The sequence below is a fragment of the Bos javanicus genome, chromosome 3, assembly GCF_032452875.1.
Source record: "Bos javanicus breed banteng chromosome 3, ARS-OSU_banteng_1.0, whole genome shotgun sequence".
Lineage (NCBI taxonomy): Eukaryota > Metazoa > Chordata > Mammalia > Artiodactyla > Bovidae > Bos > Bos javanicus.
This window is the reverse complement of record NC_083870.1, coordinates 47,439,478-47,459,920: the sequence shown is the minus strand read 5'-3', so window position 1 is coordinate 47,459,920 and position 20,443 is coordinate 47,439,478. Positions and strand designations below refer to the sequence as shown.

Sequence of the window (20,443 nt, the reverse complement as noted above, 5' to 3'; positions counted from 1 at the left end):
CCAGAAAGAGATAGCAGCACTGTTTGTAAATATGCTGTGAGGTAAACTGATATGGGAAATCCCCAAGATTGAGTGGAGGAAGCATGGAATGATAGTGGTCAAATACCGTGAATTCGAGGAAAGGGGAGATTCCCCACACCTGTGAAGGGGTGGAGGTTTCATTTGTTTTTGTAAATTATAAAAATCCACACCCAACCCAGTTTTAACTCTGTCAGGAAATGTATTACACATTTATTAGCTCTGTCTCAGGATGGAGGAGGGGAACGTTGCATGCTGTATCTTGGGTTGCTAATGCTTAAGCTCCCAGCCATGGCAAAGACCCCTACACCCAAGCTTGACACAGAAATAGCAGAGCTGCTCATGTTTGAATGGATCATGTGGACTTAAACATTGAGCATCTAAATAACACTACAGTGTGTTTGGGAGTTAAGGTTTTTCTTCTTTCCAGCCACGAAATTAGACTCAGACTCTTGGGGAACATTTATCTGTGACCAGAGGCAGAGAAGAACAAATATGAAGGAAAATGACTGCCTCAGTATTCTAGAGGATGACTGTTAGTAGACTGAGATTAATTTTTATTTAGAAAAATAATATGACATTTCTTATACCCAAGTGTGAGGGAGTAAATCAATATCCTCAATACTTAGATCATTTGCTTTATCATATCAACTTTGTGAAGGAAGAATTGCTATCTCTCTTTTTATCAATAATGAAAGTATGTTTAAAGAGTTCCCACAATTTGGCTATGATCATGGGACTTGTACTTGGGACAATGTGCTCCAGGGTCTCTGCTCTCAATCACTTTCTTATTTTACTCAGAATTGACTTGGATAAGGGTGTGGGTTCTTCTCCAGGCAACACAGAGCACTCTGCACAACACACCTCATAATTCCATTGGATGGTATTTGCTGCTACTGTGCTTTAAATAAATAGCAACATAACAGTTTATAGCCACCATCCCAGGATCAACCCAGCTGATACTTGTATTTGATTTCTGCAACATAGCCAAAATGTTACTGCCACCACCACTCCCCATTACCATTTTCTAGACAAGAAAACCAAATTTTAAAGAAAGACAGAAAGAAGGAAGGTAAAAAGAAAAGTTACCTAACTTAAGGAACCAAGACAAGAGCCAAAAAACTCTTCAACTCCTAGTTCGGTATTCCAACCACTCTTTGCTTTACACACAATAATTTTAAAAATCACTAACCAAAACATTGGTTTCTTCTTTCTAGAGCACAGACAGTGATTCAGTGTTTGTGTAATGAGACTGAAAAGGCAAAGAGCTCTGTATGTATCAGTGTGGGAATGCCAACACATTCCTAATGGACTCTAGAGAATGGGCAAATGTCAGACAAGGATCAGTGACTTTGAGGATCACTTACTTTTTCAATATGGATCCAAATCCTTAGTACAAACTTCTATTATGCCATGTCTGTCATAACACCCTTCAATTCCATCAACAAAGTGAAGGAATGGCAAGATTTCTAGTTCCTACTAGAACCATAATTTCCACCTTAAATGCTACATCTATAACATAAGACTTTTCTTCTGGGCTATATTATTACAGCCTGAAGACCCTTCTCTTTTCACCTTCTCTGATCTGCCTCTTCTTGGGTTACTCATCTTGACTGATACCATTGTCAATCCCTCAGTTTCCCAAGAACAAAATTTGAGTAGTCACCCTTGAAACTTATTTTCCATGACCCCTCAGAGCCATTGTCAGCTCTAGTCTATTTTTGAAATGACTATTAAATCAGACCCTTCTATCCTTTTCCCACCATCATTATTATAGGTGGCACTAATGATAAAGAACCTGCCTGCCCAATGCAGGAGCTGAAGGAGATGTGGGTTCAGTCTCTGGATTGGGAAGATCCCCTGGAGGAGGGCATGGCAACCCACTCCAGTATTCTTGCCTGGAGAATCCTATGGACCGAGGAGCCTGGTAGGGTACTGTTCATAGCATCGCAGAGTCTGACATGACTAAAGCTACTTAGCATGCATGCACAATCCAATATTAGATCTTCTCTAGCTTGACCTTGGTTGACTCTACTTGTTCTCTTTACCTAAGTCCCACTCTAATTTATTATATATGCTCCTACCAGAGTTACTTTCATAAAAGAAAATTTTGATGATATCAACTTCCTTGCTTAAAAATGTGTTCAGTGATATTCACCTATTTGTTAAAACCTAGGTTCCTGGGAATATCCCACAAGCCCTTCACAATCTGATGCCAACTTCCCTTACCAGCCCTATCTCTTCCCATACTCTGTCGTCTGCTTATATTCTCATAGTAATAACTACCCTTAAGTCCCTGATTGCATAATTCTGTGCTTTTGCACATGCCATTCACTCTGCCTTCACTTTTTTCTCTGCCTAAATTCTCCAAAATTTTCTTTGAAACAAGTTGCAATATCATCTCCCTGGTGAAATTTTCTGACTCTGTAAGCATGTTAGTCAGTCCTGTGTCAGGATTATAGCAGTACTTTGGCATGCAACTAGGGGTAACAGCTGGAACTTAACCCATGTTTATGGTGGGATCCAGCTATATCTTGGCAAGACTGGCAGCCTGGAGAGGAAAATCTATGGAAGCTGTTTGCATGTAAGGCCAGGTGCCTTACAAGTGTCAAACCCAGACTCTGACCAGATCCAATTTGAGGGTTGTGGGTGGGCAGTGATGTGAACACAGCATTGTTGTGTTTCTCAGGCTCCCCCTGGTTCATCACTACCTTAAACTGCTATCTAAATCTTTGGGAATTAAGGTTGCATAGAAAAATACAAAGTTATCTCATTGACAGTTCTGTGGGCCACCAAAATCATGACTCACAGATGGTTTGATCTTAACCACCAAAAGCAAAGTCATTTTCCTTAGAATTCTATGGAAGCAACTGTATGGTTCACTGATTTGACTCTAGAAGCTAGAAGCAGCTTTAGAAGTTGCAGTGCTAAGTGTCCATTTCCTGTCTCTCTGTGGTAGTGATGGGGAGCAGAGGAAGAGAAAAATAGGCCTCGAAAACCCATCCCATGGGGCTGTAGGACAAGAAAAGGTTTCAGCTGAAATTACCCCTGAAGGGTACTGAAGCAAGAAAAAAGTGAGGACTGCCAGAGGATAGTTCCAAAAGACTATCGAGAAACCTAAATAAGATACACCTTAGGCAATTTCATCCCTTACTTTAACACTTGTTCATGTGTCTGCCCTGGGCATTCACCATTCCAGATGCCAAGGACATGGCAGAGAACAAAAGGTGAAGACAGGTAATAACTCCACAAGGACAGAAAAAGTCCATTTCTGGTGTCAGTGGGTGCAATGAAAAAACAAAGGGGCTGCTGTAATAGAGGACAGGAACAGAATGTGTCTTGTTGAGGAGAGATCATTTGAGCTCAAACCTGAAAAAATTTAAAAAATCAACCATGTGACTAACTTGAGAGAAGAACATTCCAAGTATAGAGAACAGTAAGTTCAAAGACCTTAAGATAATAATAAGCTTGACATTTCATAGACTAGAAAGAAGGTCATTGTAGAAACTAGTGGTCAAGTGAGAGTGGTATGGGATGATTCATGGAGATAAACAGATGTTGAGTCATGTAGGAACTTCCAGAGCATGTTCAGGACCTTGGACTTCATCCTGGGTATAATGGGAAGCTACTGGAGGTTTTAGCTGGGAATGGATATGATCTGAATTTTGTTTTAAAGATTCACTATAACATTTCAGCAGAGAATGGAATGTGGAGGAAAGAGGTCGCAGAAGGGGAAGCAGAGAGACTAGTGTAGAGGCTACTGCAGTATTTCAGGCAAACAATGGTGTGTGTTCAGACAGAGACAGCAGTGGGAAAGGGAGAAAAACATGGTGGACTTGAAACATATTTTGCACATACAATAGACAGGATTGGCAGGTACACTGGATGTCAGGGTGGAAAGGCTGCAGAATAATAAAACATAGCATGGTTTATGGCTAGAGCAACTCTAAGAGAAATGACTGTTAGAAAGGGAAGAACTGGGAACAACAGTGGAAGAGGAGGAAAATTGGGCTGCTAATTTTGTGACCTATTAGACTTTTCAGGTAGGCAATTGGATTAAAAAAAAAATTCTGAAGAAACAGGATAAAATTTCATGGGTACAAAGTTTAGGAGCCATCAGACGATCATGGGTATTTAGTGAGAATAGTTCCAGAACTAAGTAAGGGAGAACTGGGGAAGCAAACAGGTTCCACAACCACATATGGGAGTGTTATTTGTCAGATAACATTAATGGTTCTTGAAGTCAAAGTCGCTCAGTTGTGTCCTTCTCTTTGCCACCCCATGAACTGTAGTCCATGGAATTCTCTAGGCCAGAATACTAGAATGGGTAGCCTTTCCCTTATCCAAGGGATCTTCCCAACCCAGGGATCAAACCCAGGTCTTCCACATTGCAGGCAGCTTCTTTACCAGGTGAGCCACAAGAGAAGCCCCAATGTTTCCCAGAGACTTAACAGGGAATGCTCCTAAGAATAGAAGGAGATGTATGTGGCACCAAGCCACAAAGAACAGAGGACCAAAGCCAGAATATGTTATCAAATCTGTTTCTTTTTGCTTTCCTAACTTGTGACTTTATAGCTCCCGAATATTCCACTTGCTTTTCCTTGAGGATGCAACATTTTGTTTAGTCTTTGAACTTCTATGGTATCTCCTTTTGTGATTACAGTAACACTATCTAGGCAGAATTGGAAAAAATTCAGCAGTTATTTAATGAGCAACACCTGTGGTTCAAGAAGGATACATATAGAACAATAAAATTTCTTGTTAAAGTATTAATTTCTAAAGCCCAAAAGGCAAAATTTCAATAACCAAAAATTATTCTTGAAAATCTCCTAAATTGCCCATATGAAACAAAATAGATGGTTTTAGATACCAACACTGTACGGATTCCCATAAAGTCCAAAGTGGAATACTTTTTCCCTAACACTAACAGACTGATATGGTTATACCAGATGAAGCTATACAGTGTACCCCAAAATAGCAGAGGTAGAATTAAACTCATAAATGTTCAAAGGATGTATGAAATGACTCCACATTATCTAGTCCTGGTTTAAGAGTCTTTGTGGTCAGATATTCAGACAATAAAGGAGATTTTTCCAGTAATGATGGAGAGGAGCTTTATATAGTAAGTTTTCAAGAACCATAAGACACAGAAATGAAGCTGCTGAGAATATGTGTCTGATTCAGGACCAAATATTGAATTTGCATATTCTTGAACTTGCTCCATACTCAGTCTCTCAGTCATGTCTGACCCTTTGAGACCCAATGGACTGTAGCCCACCAGACTCCTCTGTCCTTGGGATTTTTCCAGGTAAGAATATCTTATTAGAGTGGGTTACCATACCATACTCCAGGGTATCTTTCTGACCCAGGGATCAAACCCATGTCTCTTGGGGCTCCTGCATTGGCAGGCAGATTCTTTACCACTGTGCCACCGGGGAAGTTGTAAATTTGGTGAATAACAGAATGCTTTCTAATCTGCAAGCAGTCTGATAAGAGAGACAGATTTGCAGCTAGCACAGTTAGTGAGCTGCTGCATATTTTATCTGTCTGCAAATCTGTCTGCCCTACCAGACTACTACTTCCTGTCCACTTACACTAAAAGCTCAGCATACAGAGAACATTCAGTAAGTAAATTATACTCCCATGGCTGGGGAAGGACTTTCCCACTTCAGCTTATTTGTCATGACTCCCTCTATAACTTGAGGCCCTTGCTTATTTCTTATACTCTGATTCATTTGCTTCCTGGTTAGATGGACCAATATCCGTGGAGCTCTCCATGACAAAGTCAGCCAGGCCTCAGCCCCTTGGCCTTTCTCCCTGCAGGGCTAGTCCAGAAGCTACAGAGGGTGCTTTTTTATCTTAAGCCCACTGTTGCTCTTGGATTGACTCTGGTTTAAGAATATTCCTATAATCCCTTTGGATCAGCTTTTCTCCCACTATTCGTTATTACTAATCACTGTTAGATGGAAAATGAGAAATCTCATCATTTTGGTTAACTGGGTCACTATGAACCAAAGTATTCCTATGTTCCTACCCTGAAAGCATAATTAAAGCCTTGACTAATTACTGTTAAAGTAACCTTAATTAACTAACCTAACTTACCACTAATCAAGGGAATGGGTCTTCTGAGGGACTGTGAATCATTTTCTAGTCAGTATATAACATAAGGTAATATACATCTATATCCCTAGGGATATACTCATTAAAAATAAATAAAAACTCTTCATTATTAGGAGATAAAATTGGAGATTGCTTGTTTACTTGTTTATTTATTTACACAAAGGATTGGACTCAGGACCTTGTCTTGCATTTTTACTACAGAGCTTTTGCCATGTTTATGAGACAAGTAGGGACTTGGCATCTCCCTTACTTACTCTGGGTTATTAGTCAACCCATGATAATTATTTCAGCAGTATGCAGAGGCTGCTATATCTGATCGCCACATTATGTGGTATGTTTGTGGGCATGCACACTCAGTCATGTCTGATTCTTCATGACGCCATGGATGGTAGCCCACGAGGCTCCTCTGTCCATGGCATTTTCCAGGCAAGAATACTGAAGTGGGTTTCCATTTCCTCCTTCAGGGGATCTTCCTGACCCACAGTTCAAACTAGTATCTCTTGTGTCTTCAGCATTGGCCAGCAGATTCTTTACCTCTGTGTCACCTGGGAAGACCCTGTCACATTATAGTCAATTGTCATCTGTGTGACTTACGATATGTCAGTTCACCTCCCTGGACTCCAGCCTCTGCCTATAAAATGAGGCCAGTATATCAAAGCCCCTTCCAACTTTTTTTTTTTTTTTAATTTTTTTTTCCTAATTTTATTTTATTTTTAAACTTTACATAATTGTATTAGTTTTGCCAAATATCAAAATGAATCCGTTCCAACTTTAATATGCTCTATTCTATGGCATAAAGTTACTCTTGATGTCTAGGTACTCTGTCTTGAAAGTCAAATTGATATGATGTTATTCTGTAACACTAAGAGTTATTTTCTATGACTACTCACAATATTAACCCTTCTCTTTGAAAGTTTTAATTACACAATTTCCAAAACTGCCTGATGAGAAGACAAATTAATAAACTGCCTCAATGCAATAATTTCAACACAAGAGAGGTTCCACCAAAATATCTATCTTAGCTCTAATTATCTGGAGTTCCCCATTTTATTTCTGCAGTGTAAGGCACCATGCATTTATCAATGATTTGGCATCAATATGAATGAGTTTATATAAGACTATTTCCTTGGCACAGGCTTTGAGTTAGACAGAAGTGGAAACAAAAACAAAAACCCAAAAAGCAAACATTACGATACTGATGTGAAGATACAAACGAAAGACATCAGAGTAAACACAATGGGAACTATCATCATTAGTTTCTTAATATTTCTCCAGTGGGTACCATGGCCCCAGGCCATCCCTGCTTTTCCTGTGATAAGAATTCGTGTCTATTGTTGACACTCAGGAGCCTGTAGTGGAAAAAAGTGGTGCTGAACACTAGAACTAATGCATGAAGGAGGCTTTATGCAAAATCCCCTTTCCTGAACAGGCTTAAAACTAAGTTAGCTTTCTTTTAGTTTGGGATTGTTTAAAGACATCTGCAAAAAGCCTGGAGTTGGAGATGCCTGTAGGCTTCCCTTCCATCACAGCGTTGCTCTGTTTGCCAACTGCTGGGAGCATCCGCAGCCAATTTATCACCTGAAAGCCACAAATACCTGGAGAACATATTCTGTCTGTAAAAATAGATTTCACAGATTCTTCAAGTTGTGTCATTATGTTTTAGTCTTCACTGCCTATTTATAGGGAGAAGGCAATGGCACCCCACTCCAGTACTTTTGCCTAGAAAATCCCATGGACAGAAGAGCCTGGTAGGCTGCAGTCCATGGGGTCGCTAGAGTCAGACACGACTGAGAGACTTCCCTTTCACTTTTCACTTTCTTGTATTGGAGAAGGAAATGGCAACCCACTCCAGTGTTCTTGCCTGGAGAATCCCAGGGACGGGAAGCCTGGTGGGCTGCTGTCTATGGGGTCGCACAGAGTCGGACACGACTGAAGCGACTTAGCAGCAGCAGCCTATTTATAGTAAATGAATGAGTGAATGAGAAAGCGAGTGAATAAATGAATAACCAGGTAAGTTAAAGTGTTTTCTTCCTTTCTACCTAAATAATTAAATCAGTTTCAATCATGTGTGAAAAAATAGACTGGAAAGGGTTTTTTTTTTCAGGGATTGTTGTCTCAGTGATTATCAAACTTTAGTGTCAATAAGAATCACAGAAAACATACTAAATATTCAGATTTTGGGCCTTTGCACCTAGAGATTCTGAGTCAGTAGATCAGGCACAAGCACAGAAATGTAAGCATTAATAGCACAAGTGCACACACACACATGCAAATACACATGCTTCAAAGCTGATTCTAATGTGGGTGGTTCACAGGCCACATTCAGTGAAAAACTACTATATAATGACTATTGATCTTCTGGTCTGTCACTCTGATATCAGAACCTTCAAAATATTATGGGTTGTACCCATCTCATCTTTGGACCAGGGTGTTGAATGAAAGCAAGCAACACCCAAATAAGAGAATTCCAAAGAGAATGCCAAAGTACAAAGGGAACTTAGAATATCTAAGCTGAATGTTTACTATAAAAATAATTAAGACAAGATGATAATGACACAAAAATGGATAGATTAATAGATCAATGGAAAAGAATGAAGAGTCAAGAAATAAAAAACATTATATGTGAGAAATTAATTTTCAACAAAGGTGAAATGAATTCATTGCTGAATAAATAGTCTGTTCAATGCTTGAACAATTGGATATCCACATAAAGAAAAAAAGGGCTTTTCTTTACCAAATTCAAAAAGCAAATAAAAATGGGTAATACAACCAAATGTTAAGCTAAAAGCTTTACAATTTATAGAAGAAAAGACAGAGGAAAATTTTTGTGATCTTGCTTTAGGATAAGAATTTTTAGATTTAATAGCAAAACCACAATCCAAAAACAGTAAAAATTGGTACAGTGGAGTTTTCCAAAATTAAGAACTCTTCAGAGTGAAAAGACAAGCCACTGACTGAAAAATTATACTTGTAAATCACAAATAAAATGGTATTTGCAAATCACTTATCTGATAAAGAACCTGTATCCACATTATACGAATAGCTCCTAAAACTCTATAATAAAAAGTGAAAGCGAAACTCACTCAGTCATGTCCGACTCTTTGCAACCCCATGGACTATATACTCCATGGAATCCTCCAGGCCAGAATACTGGAGTTGGTAGCCATTCCTTTCTCCACAGGATCTTCCCAACCGAGGGATCAAACCCAGGTCTCCTGCATTACAGGTAAATTCTTTACCAGCTGAGCCACCAGGGAAGCCCAAGAATACTGGAGTGGGTAGCCTATTCCTTCTCCAGTGGATCATCCCAACCCAGGAACTGAACTGGGGTCTGCTGCATTGCAGGTAGATTCTTTACCAGCTGAGTTACCAGGGAAACCCATAATAAAAAATGTCAATGGGTAAAGAATTTAATATAGATAGTTCACCAGCAAACATGTATAGATAACAAATAAGCACATGAAAAGATGCTCAAACTCATTAATCATTAAGAAAATGCAGATCAGAGATACCACTACAAATCTGTTGGAACAATTATAGTTTAAAAGACTGATGAAAATATTTAGGACATTGAGGAACTGAAACACTACTCCACAACAAAAGGAATGAACTATTAACACATGCAACATGGATAAGTCACAAACTATTTATGCTGAGTGACAAAAAGCAGACAGAAGAACTAAGATTCTATTTGTGTGAATCCTAGAAAATAAAATCTGATCCAATTTGACAGAAAGTAGATTAGTGGTCTCCTGAGAAAGGGGAAAGGTAAAAATCAGAGGAAGAAAGGGATTAAAAGGAGACCCAAGCAGTCCTTGTGGTAGATGTATTATAATGTTCATTGTCTTTACTGTGGCCAAAGTTTCATAGACTTATGTCAAATATATACATCAAAGTATATCAAATTATATACATCACATGCAAATTATTGTATGTCATTTGTATCTTAAGAAGACTACTTAAAAATTGATATGGGCCTCACTGAGTTGCCTCGTGGGGAACTGAGGTATGGATAACCATCTCCATGGATAATATTCTTTGTATTCAGATCTCTGGATGAAAGAACACCCATACACACACAGAGAGAGAAATATATGCATACATATGTGAATATGTATACATATTCATGAATGAAGCTATGATAGGAAAGTTTCTTAGCTTAAAAGCATAACATCTTATATCCTTTAGGAATTAATAACATGAAAGTATTATTTCTAAAGAGTAACTAGAACAATTTTAATTTAAACATTACCTGTTAGGCAAATTTTTTAAAAAATATAAAGCCAGAAAATAGCAGTAATAATGTGAGAACACTAGAATTCTCATTTCTCTCATTTTCTTCTGGTTGGAATACACACTTATAATTACTTTCATTATTTTTTAAAAGTCATCTTGAGTGTGTGTGCCTGTATGCTAAAGTTGCTTCAGTCATGTCTGACTCTGCGATCCTATGGACTATAGCCTGCCAGGCTTGTCTGTCCATGGGATTCTCCAGGCAAGAATAATGGAGTGCATTGTCATGCCCTCCTCCAGGGGATCTTCCCAATCCAGGGATTGAAACCACATCTCCTGTGTTGGCAGGCAGGTTCTTTACCACTAGTGCCACCTGGGAAGCCCCAAAAGTCATCTTATAAAATTTAAAATGTATATAACTTGTGTATTAGTTTTTTATTGCTATGTAATGTATTAACACAAATTTACCACCTTTAAATAACACAAATGTATCATGTCTTACTTTCTATGGATCAGAAATCTAGGTATGGGTTAACTGAGTCTTCTGCTCAAGATCTCACCAAGCTAAGATCAAGACGTCACTGGGGCTACAGTCTTGATCTGAGGTTCAAGATCTTTCAAGATCACTGTTGTTGACAGCACTGAATATCTTGTGCTGTGTGTCTGAAGACCCATATTCTCAATGATTATTGGTCAGAAACTGCCATCACTTTTTAGGGGTTGTTCCCAATTTCTTCCTACATGACTTCCTCCATGAGCACTTCACAATGGAGAATTTGCTTCTTTAAGACTAGTAAGAGAATCTTTCTCATGCTTCAAATATCTTTTTTGCAGAAGGGCCCCAGCCCCTTTGAAGGATTCACCTGATTGAATTAAATCCACGCAGGATAATCTCTTCTGATTCACTCAATTTCAACTGATTTTGGATATTGAAAACCATCTCATCTTTGTCATGTAATGTATCCTAATTGTGGGAATAAAATTCATCATATTCATAACCTTGTCTATACTCAAAAGGATAGACTTATTTATGCTGCCTACATTAGGGAACAAAGAATTTAGGAGTCATCTTAAAATTTGGTGTACAGCATTTGGTTCGGTTCAGTCATTCAGTCGTGTCCGACTCTTTGCGACCCCATGAATCGCAGCATGCCAGGCCTCCCTGTACATCACCAACTCCCAGAGTTCACTCAGACTCACATCCATGGAGTCAGTGATGCCATCCAGGCATCTAATCCTCTGTCGTCCCCTTCTCTTCCTGCCTCCAATCCCTCCCAGCATCAGAGTATTTTCCAATGAGTCAACTCTTCGCATGAGGTGGCCAAAGTACTGGAGTTTCAGCTTTAGCATCAGTCCTTCCAAAGGAATCCCAGGGCTGATCTCCTTCAGAATGGACTGGTTGGATCTCCTTGCAGCCCAAGGGACTCTCAAGAGTCTTCTCCAACACCACAGTTCAAAAGCATCAATTCTTTGGCACTCAGCTTTCTTCACAGTCCAACTCTCACATCCATACATGACCACAGGAAAAACCATAGCCTTGACTAGATGGACCTTTGTTGGCAAAGTAATATCTCTGCTTTTGAATATGCTATCTAGGTTGGTCATAACTTTCCTTCCAAGGAGTAAGCGTCTTTTAATTTCATGGCTGCAGTCACCATCTGTAGTGATTTTGGAGCCCCCCAAAATAAAGTCTGCCACTGTTTCCACTGTTTCCCCATCTATTTCCCATGAAGTGATGGGACTGGATGCCACGATCTTTGTTTACTGAATGTTGAGCTTTAAGCCAAGTTTTTCACTCTCCACTTTCACCTTCATCAAGAGGCTTTTGAGTTCCTCTTCACTTTCTGCCATATATTAGGATCCAGAATATCTAAACACAGGTACCCAAAGAGGCAAGTGTAAGGATGCACATCCCAGCATAGCTGATAACATGAGAACATTTTACCTTCCATTCAAAAGTGCAAAATAGGAAATGTGTGAATAAAATGAGGAATGTTCTTAAGTTGGAATATAAAACAAAATTTGGGCAGTAAAAAAGTGAGTAACTAGGTAAAATATATGGGGTCTTCTGGGACAGACCCCTCCACTTATTCTCTGCAGCAGTTCTTCTCTGAAGTATCTAGATAATAGTATCTGATGCACATTTCCTGAGTTGTCTTACAGATGCTAACCCCATCAACAAATGAAAGAAATTAACTTCTTGATGACCATGTGCAGTAGCCCCCAGACCTATCTGCTCCTAAGGATCGATAATGTTAACCCCTGTGACACCACCCTGTTACTTCATCATCAACTAACCAGAGAACTGTGCATGAGTTGATCACATACCCTCAGACGCCCCTCCCTTGCCTTGTGTTTTTTTTTTATTTTTTTAAGTCTTTATTGAATTTGTTACAGTATTACTTCTGTTTTATGTTTTGTGTTTTTGGCTGTGAGGTATATGGAATCTTAGCTCCCTGACCAGAGATCAAACCTGTACCTCTTGCATTGGAAGGCAGTGCCTTAACCACTGGACCACCAGGGAAGCCCCTCAACTTGCCTTTAGAAAATGCTTTGCTAGGACTTCCCTGGTGATACAGTGGATCAGAGTCTGCCTGCCAGTGCAGGGAACACAGGTCAGATACCTAGTCTTGGAAGGTCCCAAATGCTGTGGAGCAACTAAGTCTTCATGCCACAACTACTGAAGACAGAGCACCTGGAGCCCGTGCTCCACAAGAGAAGACATCACAATGAGGAGGCCGTGCACCGCAGCAAAGAGTAGCCCCTGCTTGCCGCAACTAGAGAAAGCCCTCACAAAGCAATGAAGACTCAACACAACCAAAAAACAGATAGTTCTTTTAAAAATCTATATATTTCCACATGAAAGGTTACAACTTAAAAATTGCCCAGTGTTCACCAATTTCAGAAATCTGACCTTTGCTGATGCTGCAATAAAATGTTGCAATTGAAAAAAAAAATCTATATTAAAAAAAGAAATATTTTTAAAAATACTTTTCTAAAACTCGTCGTTGAGTCCAGACTTTTTGAGCGCCAGCTGTCCCAGATTCCTTGTCTGACGCCTTACAGTAAGTGCTGCACTCTCAGTCACCACAGCCTGATGTCAGTAGATTCGCTTTACTGTGTGAGGGCTAGCAGACCCAACTTTGGTTCAGTAACAGGGCTGTTTATTTCAGCATTTGCTTTACCTACATGAGAAACATAAACCCCTACTTGTTTATATCTACACAATCAGGTTTCTGTCACATGCAGCCAAATGCAAATCTAAATAATATGTGGGTTCTAAGAATCTCTGTGTAAAGAAATCTATCTTTCTTAAACTTATTTGTACCCAAGCATTTTTAAACTATTTATTTTTTACTTCATTTGATATAAAATTCCACAAAACAATGTTCCATTGGATATCTGTTTGGGTAATGAAGTTTTATTTCCTGTTATAAAAAAACTTGTATAATTGCCAGTCTGTTTTGCTGGCTAAAGTACTGAATTAATGAGATCAAGGCATGAAAACTGGTCTTCATATGAACATCTTGATTTCACCTTATAAGATAAGCTATCTTAGAAAAGACATTATGGATTTACCCATGAGTCCATTGATCCTAAAAATATCTATTTGCCACCCAATCAACACAAGCTCTCTGCCAAATTCTGGGGATACAAAGATAATTTAATCATGTGTGCAAGTCTCAGTTATCTTAAACTAAGTGTGACAAAACAATTCATTATAATGTAATATATCTAACATTCCATTATGACAATTTAAGGACAATTCCAAACATTCAGGACAGTCATAATTTTCCTGAATCAAGAATATTGACCTCCACACCATCAGGCTCTTAGGAAAAACTGGGTTCCTTAACAAGAAAGAGAGCTAAGTTAACCAGCTAGCATTGGCATCTCAACTTTGACTTTCTTTCATTATCCTTGTACACACAGTGACATATGTCAAAGAACACAGATATCAATTCTTTGTGAAAACTGTAAATTAACAGTCAACACTGCTGATAGAATGAACAGATCTGATGTGGAAAGAAGAGGGGAAATATTTAATTATAACTAAAGGGAAAGAGGCTTCAGGTTAAGAAGACAGACATCTTCAACAGGATGAAAGGCATGAGCATGTTTGCAGACAGCAGGGGAGTTTTCAGTGGAAATGCAGAAGATGAATGTGCTGAAAAGAAGAGTTAGTTGATGGAGCAAAGTCTCAAAAGAGAAAGGAGGAGTTGGAATAAAGTACATCATATTAAACTGAACAGAAATAAAGCCTTATCCTCCGATTCAAAAGGAGGGGAATAATATGCAGGTGGATGTAGAAGGGATTGATATGAATTGACTTGTGTCACAAAAATATATGTAGAAGTCCTTACCCCACTACTGAAGAGTGTGACCTTATTTAGAAATAGAACCAATGCAGATGTAATCAGCTAACAAGAGATCACACTGGAGTAGAATAGACCCCCTAATCCAGTAGAGATGAAGTCCTATAAAAACTGCAACATTTAGAGACAGACACTCAGAGAAGGAAGACAACGTTAAGACACATGAGGAATGATAACCATATGACAATCAAAACAAAAACTTGAGTGACCCATCTACAAGTCACGGAATACCAAGGATTGCTGCAAACTCCCAGAAGCTAGGAAGGGGCAAAGAAGAATGCTCTTCTACAGATTTCACAGGGGACATAGTCCTGCTTCTGTTCTGATTTCAGACTTCTAGTTTCCAGGACTGAGATAATAAATTTTTGTTGTCATAAGCCACTAAGTTTCTGGTACTTTGTTATGGCAGCCTTAAAAACCTAATGGAGGGATGTTGTGGAAAACCACCCTGGTAGCCTTATCTTATAGATGAAGAGGGGGTTCAGGAAGTAGCAGGATGGTTTAGAAGGGAGTGTTGAGCTGTAGTGAAGTTCAAAACTAATCCCCTAAGGGAATGGAAATGGTAGCCAAGCATGAAGATGGAAGATATAAAAATGAGTAATGAGAACCTGACTGAAGTCAGTGACTATGAATTTACAGCAACAGTAATATGATAAAAATCCTAGACACAAATATGAATTTAGTACATGATAAAGGTGGTATTTCAAGTTAATGGATAAGTGACAGATCCAATACAATACACCTGACAATTTGTAGGAAATAAATAAGGTTAAATATCTATGGACAGAATAATCTGTCCCCTTAAATCTATTGTTTATAATAATGGCAAAAAGTTTTAAAACCTAAATATTAAATAATTGTAAATAGCATATGATGTTTGGTTGCTAACACATTTTACATAGTGAGAATATATCATTTTTAAATTTAAAACAATGTCAATATATATTATTTTTGACTGTTATTATAGTCCTCTTGTGAAATAAGTATATATATATATACATATATATATATATATATATTATATATCTAGAGAAACCAAATGATGAAATTCTATCAAAAAATCAGTGGTCGTTTGAAGTAAGTCAGAAAGAGAAAAATTGTATATTACTGCATATATGTGGAATCTATAAAAAATGGTACTGATTAACCTATTGGCAGGGCAGAATAGAGACACAGATGTAGAGGACATGTGGACACAGAGGGGGTTGGAAAGGAAAGGGTGGGACAAACTGGGAGATTAGGATTGGCACATATACACTGCAACAGGTGTATAAAACAGGTAGCTAGTGGGAAACTACTCTACAGCACAGGGAGCTCTGCTCAGTGCTCTGTGGTGACCTGGAGGGGTGGCAGGGGGAAGGTTCCAGAGGGGATATATGTATACAAATAGCTGGTTCACTGTGTTATTCAGCAGAAACTAATACAACATTGCAAAGCAACTGTACTCCAATAAAAACAAAAGAAGGAAAGAAAGAAATACAAGTGGAACCCCTTCCCCAAAATGATAGAACTAGAATACAATATATACAATAAGTCAGCATCCTGCTTTAAGTGTTAAAGAGCCATGGTCAAGAGCATTTCTGGAGGAGGGGAAAAAAACAAAAACAAAAAACTGCCCACCAGCTGGGATCAGGAGTGGGTTACAGGATTCCTGGAAAGATGATGTCCAAAACCACTGCCATGATCTTTGTGGGACTAACTATTAATACAAAGATTCCATGTGGATGGGCCTGAGTTGGAGGGGACAGTGCAATGTTCTGCTGAGATGCCATCTTGGAGAGAAGTGGGACTATAAACAATCCCAGAAACACTTGGATTCTTACAGGTTTATTAGGGATACAGGGATACAAGGGTTTACTTGAGCGTTTGTCTGTGGCAGCCACTCCTTAATCATTTATAAATTTGTTTAGAAAACAAAGTGCTATAATTATTGTGACTCCAGAATTTCAGTCTTATACAGAACTGTGTACCTATTTGTATTCATGAGACCTCATAGCTTCCTTAAAAAACAGTGGCTTCCACTTCCTCTGCATAACATGGAATCCTTGAGAAAGGAATGTGGGGTTCCCAGATGGCACTAGTAGTAAAGAACCCGCCTGCCAACACAGGAGAGGTAAGAGATGCAGGTTCAGTCCCTGGCTTGGGAAGATCCCCTGGAGAAGGGCATGGCAATCCACTCCAGTATTCTTGCCTGGAGAATCCCATGGCCAGTGGAGCCTGGTGGGCTACAGTCCATAGGGTCGCAAAGAGTCAGACACAACTGAAGCAACTTAGCATGCATGCAGAAGGAATGTATAAATGTATGTATGTCTCTATATATGTACACCTACGCATACATTTTCAAGGGCAATATCTATTGTATTAGAATTTTTTTTAATCTTTACATCTATGCTATTTGCACATTCCCAGATTTAATGAAAACAGGAGTTCTGCTGAAAATAAAATGGTCTGAAAAAGAAGAAGCAGGTCAGCTTAGGAACAATTAGGCTCAAAAAAAGTTTGAGTACTATCTTCCTGGTGGGCTTAGTTGTGTAATATAATCCAGAAAAAACACAAGTTTGTAGAATGTTCTCCAAGATGAGGTTCTGAGATGTTTTATTTTAGTGCTTTCATTTTCTATAATGAAATGAGATAATAAATCTCTATTTGTGTCTGAATATCCCAAAATAGCTTGTAAGAATAGAAAAATCTGACAGTTGCTGAGGAAAAAGGAAAAAAAAAAAGTGAAAATAGCTGAATCTGTCCAATCTTGTACTTATCCATTCAGGCTAAAAATGGTGTTATTGTTGAAAAGAAGTTAAGAAATTTTCTTCAGGAAAAAAAAAAAAACTTTTGTGGATAAAAAATGTCATTTGTTGCTCTCTAAATGCAAATGTGCAAAATTAATTTAATTCTTTTATTGTAACTAAGTAAAAACATAATAGAGAATTGTCTTTCTTTCATTCTGCAAACAGATAGAAGTCCCAGCCTGGGCATTCACTGACAGAGATGGACTCCAGCAGGAATAAGAGGTAGTCTCTGCCCTCAAAGAATCTTATAATCTTCATGAATTAAAATCATGATGAAGGGCACAAACAGGCAATTCACAAAGAGGAGAAAAGCTAATTGTCTAGAAACATACATAAAATATTCATCTTCAATGGTAACCAAGCAATGTAACTTTGAAATAGCAAAATGATATTGTTTTTCATCAACAACTTAGAAAAGAATGTCTAAGAATAATACATGACTGATACATAAAATTAGGACCTCTAATTAATTATTGTTGATATTGCTTAGTCTCTAAGTTGTGTCTGACTCTTATGTGACCCCATGGAGCCCCTCTATCCATGGGATATTCCAGACAAAAATACTAGAGTGGGTTGCCATTTTCTTTAATCTGGAGATTAAACCTATATCTCTTGCATTGGCAGGTGGAGTCTTTACCACTGAGTCATCAAGGAAGCCAATTAATTATTGTTGAACATAAATTAGAAAATCTTTCTGGAATATAATCTCACAGCATGTATCAAAAGAATTAAAATTATTCACATAGTATGGTACAAATCCACATCCAAGAATTTCAACTGAGAAAATAAATGATTGACGTTCTCATAAATGGAGCAATGAGAATGTTCATCACACAGTTTTTAGTAGTTTTAATAGCTCAAAATAAATTTTAACAACCAATGTACCATGAAATGGAAGATTTGTCAAAAATATGGCACATTTTTATAAAATGATGTTGCTAGTAAGACTTAAACAATAAAATAATATTGAATAATATCAAGAATTTTATGATATAATTAGTGAAAGATAAAATTAAAAAATTGGGTTCAGCAGGATGCCATTGTAAATAAGTCATGTGTATATATTGTAAAAAGCTATATACACAAATGGTAAATACAAGCAAAAGAGTTAGACTTGTTTTAATAGAAAAATAAGATTAGAGGGAATTTTCTTCTTTTTATTTCTTTCTATTACTTAGATTTTTAAATGCTGAGCATGTGGCATTTCTTCTATTAAAAATTAACTTTTAATTATTGCCAGGAGAAATATCAATAACCTCAGATATGCAGATGACACCACCCTTATGGCAGAAAGTGAAGAGGAACTCAAAAGCCTCTTGATGAAAGTGAAAGTGGAGAGTAAAAAAGTTTGCTTAAAGCTCAACATTCAGAAAACGAAGATCATGGCATCTGGTCCCACCTCTTCATGGGAAATAGATGGGGAAACAGTGGAAACAGTGTCAAACTTTATTTTTCTGGGCTCCAAAATCACTACAGATGGTGACTGCAGCCATGAAATTAAAAGACGCTTACTCCTTGGTAGGAAAGTTATGACCAACCTAGATAGCATATTCAAAAGCAGAGACATTACTTTGCCAACAAAGGTCCATTTAGTCAAGGCTATGGTTTTTCCTGTGGTCATGTATGGATGTGAGAGTTGGACTGTGAAGAAGGCTGAGTGCCGAAGAATTGATGCTTTTGAACTGTGGTGTTGGAGAAGACTCTTGAGAGTCCCTTGGACTGCAAGGAGATCCAACCAGTCCACTCTGAAGGAGATCAGCCCTGGGATTTCTTTGGAAGGAATGATGCTAAAGCTGAAACTGCAGTACTTTGGCCACCTCATGCCAAGAGTTGACTCATTGGAAAAGACTCTGATGCTGGGAGGGATTGGGGGCAGAGGAGAAGGGGACGACAGAGAATGAGATGGCTTGATGGCATCACCGACTCAATGGACATGGGTTTGGGTGGACTCTGGGAGTTGGTGATGGACAGGGAGGCCTGGTGTGCTGCAGTTCATGGGGTCGCAAAGAGTCGGACACGACTGAGTGACTGATCTGATCTGATCTGATCTGAATGCTTAGACACAGTCCTTGCTTGCTTTCTCAGATTCCATTGACTGACTCCTTTCTCTCTCAGTTGACTACCTGCCTTCTTCAAATACCCCTCTACTCTTATACTGCGATGCAGCACCATGCATGGGAGTGTGGGATTTGGCTTCCTCAGAAGCTCCTGTGGAGCCAGATGAAAAATTAATTTCCCATAAGGTAGACTTTGCCCACTAAGAAACAGGAGATGAGAGAAAGTCAGACAGGTTAATTTTCCCTTCTCTCTCTCACTCATACATTACTGAGATGTGAATCTTCTTTGTAATCTAGTGAAGTCTCATGCACCGAGTACACATGTGAGCTGAGAAATATCAGTGTCCCAAGGGCATTGGTTCCAGGACCCCACCACAAATGGAGATGCCAGGGGCTTCCCCAGTGGCTCAGATGGTAAAACAAACAAACAAACAAACAAACCTGCCTTCAATGCAGGTGACCCCAATTTGATCCCTGGGTCTGGAAATCCCCTGGAGAAGGGAATGGCAACCAACTCCAGTATTCTTGCCTGGAGAAATCCATGGACAGACGTGCCTGGCAGGCTACAGTCCTGGGGTGGCAAAGAGTCAGACATGACTGAGCGACTACAATTTCTTTTCTTTCTTTCAAGTCCCTTACATAAAATGTTGTCATATTTGCATGTAACCTACACAGGTTCTCCCTTACAATTTAAATTATCTGCAGATTATTTATATCTAGTATAATGTAAATATAATGCAAATAGCTGCAAATACAGTGTAAATACTATGCAAATAGTTGCTGGTGTGAGGTAAATTCAAGGTATTTTTGGAATTTTCTGGAGTTTTTTAAAATATTTTTGATTCAAGAT

General features: G+C 38.6%; 1 pseudogene; it reads left to right on the top strand.

Annotated features, from left to right (window-relative positions):
- The window catches only part of LOC133245185 (bifunctional 3'-phosphoadenosine 5'-phosphosulfate synthase 1-like), a 43,568-nt pseudogene extending 23,771 nt beyond the window's left edge, over positions 1–19,797 (top strand).
- Positions 19,798–20,443: the final 646 nt, after the last annotated feature.